Source organism: Macrobrachium rosenbergii, chromosome 58 (assembly GCF_040412425.1).
Source record: "Macrobrachium rosenbergii isolate ZJJX-2024 chromosome 58, ASM4041242v1, whole genome shotgun sequence".
In the NCBI taxonomy this organism is placed as follows: domain Eukaryota; kingdom Metazoa; phylum Arthropoda; class Malacostraca; order Decapoda; family Palaemonidae; genus Macrobrachium; species Macrobrachium rosenbergii.
In genome coordinates, this window is record NC_089798.1 from 14,239,955 (window position 1) to 14,245,656 (window position 5,702).

Consider the following 5,702-nt stretch of genomic DNA (forward strand, 5'->3'; position numbering starts at 1 on the left):
AAGCCATCAAATACGGTAATTTGTTATTACAATTGATTTATTTGCAAAAAATAGAAATACAAAATACATTACAAAAATATGAATCTTTTACCATTTTCGAACGACACAAACACACTGAACGCTGCTGCGAAAGCTGAGCATCTCTTGGATATGAGCGCTGCGGTAGCGGGAAAAAGTATCGTCTGCAGCTTCGACGTATTTTAGCAAAATATAAAATTAAATATTATATATTATTATATTGTCGTAGCCGTCGTAAAGTCGGTCAGTTAGTAAGTCGCATAGGTCGTAAGTCGACGACTACCTGTACTGGGAGAACCATGCACTGGAGGGACCCAAGGGTCCTCTCCCCCAGGGCTCAGACACCCCTGAGATACAGAGGACATTTGCAGTTATCATTGCGATGATCCATCAGCGCAGCGTCTCAGGGAAGGGGACATGGCCACATCCATGGATCGTCCATCTTGCCTCAAAGCCTTCTGGGGACCGAAGAAGGAACCCATGGCTTCGGTGAGCTTGCCTTGGTCTGCGCTTACCGAGAGGGTATTAGAACAGGTGAATTCTCTGGTCTCTGGGCAGAAGAGTTCACTTTGTTCTAACCGCTCAGATAGCTACTCTCTCCTCCTCTGCCTCAACAACTTTGGAGGGGTCTTTGCCAATGAAACAGGTTGACCTGCACTTAGTTCGTCTAGGTCTGGGTCTCTCGCTGCAGCAGTTTGGGGTGGAGGGTATCACCCTCACACAATGAGAAGCAGCGAGTCTGGAATCTACTGCCATGGTAGCATTCCAGGCAGTCTTGTGGTTGGACCTGTGGTCTTTCTAAGTGTTCAAGGTTGCTGTCTCCTCAGTTTTCCATAAACCCAGGGGAGGACTCTGATAACCCACCTAGCCCACCAGATGGCAAACTTGGTTCTAAAGAGGAGGGACTGTCCTAACTTGGATGTCCAAGCTCATGGGTCCTTAATCTGCATCGACCCTAAGGAACGGACCACTGCTGGGTTCTTCCTCTCTCTTTCCTAGAGAACAGGTAGATGCTGCGGTGAACAAGGGTCATGTAGATGATGATGATTGTCATGTCCACCAAGCAGTGGCAAAGACCTCCAGGCTTTCTCGTGCCACTGTGGCCTGACCCTTGGGTTAGGCTAGCACTTCCTTGGCCCCTAAGAAGTCCCAGGCTTCGAAGGGACCCTGGGGAAATACCCAGCCTTCTGTCCTGCCAAGAAAGGTTCGCAGCTGTGTCCTTTTCAACCCTCCTTCCAGTCTGGAAAAGGAAGCAAGGGAAAGAAGAGAGAAGGATGCTAAGGACGGCATTCCCCTCCACATGCTGCCATTGGTGGGAGGTTGCCTGTCGAGACATTGGGCAGCATGGCAAAGATACGCTGCTGAGACCTGGATAGTAAATGTCCTTCAGGAGGGCTATCTACTTCCCTTCGAGTTTCATCCACCCCTCACCAACAATCCAAACTAGTTCCGAACATATATTCCTGGAATACCAAAAGACCTTGCCCTTTGAACAGAGGTAGAGGTGATGCTGAAGAAAGGCACTTTGGAAGTCGTGACAGATTGGTCCCCAAGCTTTTACAGCCGAATCTTTCTCATAGAGAAACAACAGGGGGTTGGAGACTGGTCAAAGATCTTTCTCCCTTGAACCAATTCATTTGCCAGACTCAGTTCATGATGGAAATGACATGGTCAGTGCTAGCCTCCATCAGGGAACATGACTTCATGCTTACAGTGGATCAGAAGGATGTGTGTTTTCAAATACCCATCCATCCGCCCTCTTGCAAGTATCTATGCTTTGTCCTAGTGGGGACAGTACTCCAGTTCAGGGCACTCTGTTTTGGGCTCTCAACCGTTCCCCAGGTATTCACGCTTGTGTCAGCTTGGTCCCATTTGCATGGGATATTTGTTCAGACAATATACAAACCCTCGGTCCTTTACATTAGGGGATTACTTTCAGGCGTAGGCTGGAAACGGCCACTGAACTTCAAACAAGGTGGTTAAGCAGTTAACTACTGTCCGGGAGACGGGAGTACCGCCTGCCCGGATGTAAACATTATAATTTGCTTTCGGCCGTCGTAGCGCATGGATGTCGTTCTTCGTCGCTCTCTGCCTGACTGCTTTTTTCATCCAATTGGTGGGAAATCCTTACTTTTTTTATCTTTTGCCATTATGGATAAACCAACTAAGCCTCCCTATCCCCAGCGTGTGTGTCCCGGGGTGGGAGGAAAGAAATGTAACTCTTCTCAGTCTAGTGTCGACGCGAACCCACACGCTCTCTGCCCATCTTGCAGGGGACGTGTGTGTTCGCGCGACGCTCCCTGTAGTGAGTGTTGCTCTTGGTCCCCCGAGCAATGGAGGAAGTTCAAGGGGAGAAGACATTACCGTCGTAAGCCTACCAAGGAGTCATCCGAGGGAAACGCCCCCGACAACTCCATTGGTGGCAAATGTGTCAGGTTCATTTCTCCCTCCCGGCGAGCTTCCCATTCTTGCTCCCTCTCCTTTGGGTGAGGACTCCCCCTCCCCTTCCTCTTTCGTTTCATCGCTTGTGGAAGGGCACGGGGGAGAGTTGGACCAGGACATCCTCTCGAAGGTCTCTTCCCGTTCTGGAGGGGAGTTTTTTCCTCCAGAGCGGGTAGAGGCTTCCCAAACTAACCCGACTTTTGCTTCAGGTCTCGGGCTGGGTAGCCAGGCTACGGACTCGGCTTCAACCTGGCTACACCTGGGCCTACCTGGCACGTCACTGGAGGGACTGGCACCTCATCTCTCCGCCACTCCAGTGACCACTCACTCTGCAACAACAGCCACTACAACATCTGTCACCATGTCCAGGTTCGCGCAGCTCCCAGTATCGGTAGCCTCACACCTGGATACCTAGGTCTCGGCTTTCCCTGCCTTGCAACACGCGGTACTGCTGCCTCCTGGCTTTCTGGCCCCGTTCACGCAAGCAGGCCCCGCCTACATGGTGACATCATCCTTCCCTTATGTGACTGTCGCTGCCCCCGTTGCTGACCCTGGCTCATCTACGACTGCAGTTCCTCGCTTCACGATCCAGCCCGGCCCTTCGTCTGTTCCTCTCCCCATTCCATCGACTCTGTCGCGGCCTAGCATGACTACCCACGCAGGAGGGGCAGCGCCTGCATTCCCGGCCCCGCCCACTTTTGTTCCTGGCCGACACGCGGTTGCTCCCACCCAGGTAAGTGCTGGCCCGAGCTCCGTGGTCTCTTCCCGGGATGTGCTTTCTGCTGCAGTCCCTCCTGCCGTTCCTGAGTCTTCGACTGCGCCCGCCTGGTTTGGGGATCTAACAGCGATTCTGAAGCAGATGGTGAAGAAGAAGAAGAGGTCTAGGAAGGTGTCATCATCTTCGTCTTCGTCTTCATCGTCATCGTCTTCGTCTGCTGCCTCTTCTGCTTCTCCTTCCGGGGCATTGCAGCCAAAGAAGAAGAAGCCTGCCTCTCCCCTCCCCCTAAGAAGTCTCGCACTGAGGCTTCTAAGGGTCTGTCTCCTTCCACAGGGAAGGCAGTGGGATCTCTCATCGGCTCTTCCTGATCCTCGGATCAGGGAACCGCTGCCCTGGCCTCTTGGTCAGTGGAGCCAAGGGCGTGCAGACCAAGGTCTGCACCCCACCCCCCTGCTGTGCCTAAGAAAACTCCTGCTTTGAAGGCCAGCGAGTCCGCGTCGGACACTCATTCGCGAGTTGCTGCGAGTACCCGGGTCCCCAAGGAGACCTTGGTACCCCAGCCTGATATGGGAGAAACTTCTCGCCGTACAGACCAGGGCGTGGGGCGAGAGAAAGAGCCCAGGCATGCAGGTGCCCCGGCTCTTCCTGCTGGCACCCCTGCGAGTGCCAAGTCAGGTTCTCGGGATAGCGCTTCGGCCCCTCGGGCCGAACGCCAGGAGAGGTGGAGAAGAGGTCCCCTGCTCAGTCTTCCTGAGAGGCTACGGCCTCGAAGAAGACTGGGGCGCGTCCAGAGGACAGCGCAAGCTCGCGCCAGCCAGACGCGCGCTCGACTCCTCCCAGTCCCCGGCCACGTCCACGCTGCCAGCCTGGCTCGGCTCTTGCGAGCCGCTCCGCTCTCCTCGGGAGATTGCTTCACCTAGGCGAAAGCAGTCTCCTCAACCCGGGCTGCCGTCACCACCGCGGGTTGGTGGCTGCTCCCGGCCTGCTGCCTCTGTTGGTTCTGCCAGCAAAGTCAGTGGAAGCGCCCAATCCTCCTCGCCTGTCCCCTCCGCCCCTTCGGCTTCTTCCAGGGGCCGCGAGTCGGACAGGGAGAACTCTGGTGAGTTTTCTACCCAGAGTTCTACCTCGTGGGCGTACGAACCTGGCTCAGTCCTTGGCTCAACCAGGTCTTACGCCCGCGTGGCCCAGGAAGGATCACAGGGGTCTGCTGAGGTTCTCCCTCCTGCAGGGAGAGTAGATCGGGAGGAACGCCCCCTGGAAGGACTCAAGGGTCCTCTGCCCAGGATGCGGACACTCCTGGGATACAGAGGACTTTTGCAGAAGTTATCGCTCTGATTCGTCAGCACAATGACCTCGGGGAAGGGACCACGGCTTCTTCTGTGGATCGTCCGTCTCGCCTCGAATCCTTCTGGGGACCTAAGAAGGAACCCAAGGCTTCAGTGGGGCTACCGTGGTCCACGCTTGCTGAGGGGGTCCTCAACCAAGTGAACAGTCTTGTGTCTGGGCAAGACAGCTCACTTCGTTCGAGCTGCTCGGACAAGCTTCTTCCCCCGCCCCTGCCTCGCCAGAAGCGCTTCTATACTCCAGCTGGAGGGGCGTTGCTGACCAAGCAGGTTGACCCAGACCTGACTCGTCTGGATCCGGGTCTGACATTGCAACAACTTACTGGTGAGAGTATCTCCCTCTCCCAGCAAGAAGCTGCAACCCTGGAAGCCACCGACATGGCGGCCTTCCAAGCAGTCTCCTGGTTTGATCTGTGGTCCTTCACAGTATCGAGGGTAGCTTCTTCCTCGGGTGCTATCGTACCTGTCTGGGGGTAGGGATATTTCTTACCTCGCCCACCAGACTGCGAACCTGTGGGCAAACCTGTTTCTGAAGCGAAGAGACACCGTTCTCTCTCGTTTCTCCAGGTCTGTAGGTCCCGAATCAGCAATCGCCCTTAGGAATGGACCGTTGCTGGGTTCTTCCTCTCTCTTCCCTAGAGAGCTGGTGGATGCTGCGATAGACAAACGCCGAGCCGATGACAGCGACCGGCTTGTCCACCAGGCAGTGGCCAAGACCTCTGGGTCTTCTCATTCCACTGCGGCCAGGTCTTCGGGCCAGGCTGGCACTTCCTCGGCTCCTAAGAAGTCCCAGTCTTCGAAGGGGTCCCGAGGAAACACCCAGCCTTCTTCTTCCTCGAGAAGGGGGCATCCCTCCCGCCCTTTTCAGCCCACTTTCCAAGCTGGTAAAGGGGGCAAAGGAAAGAAGAAGGAGGAGGGGAAACGCTAGGGGCAGCATTTCCCCCCAACAGCTGCCGAAGGTGGGGGGATGCCTGTCGAGCCATTGGGCAGCATGGCAGCGACACGGAGCTGAGACCTGGATAGTGGATGTCCTTCGGGAGGGATATCTACTACCCTTTGAGTCTCGGCCTCCCCTCACCTACTCTCCGGTCCGTCTCCAAACCTACGTTCCAGGATCATCGAAGGACACCGCACTACAGCAAGAAGTGCAAGCCATGCTGAGCAAGGGTGTTGTAGAAGTC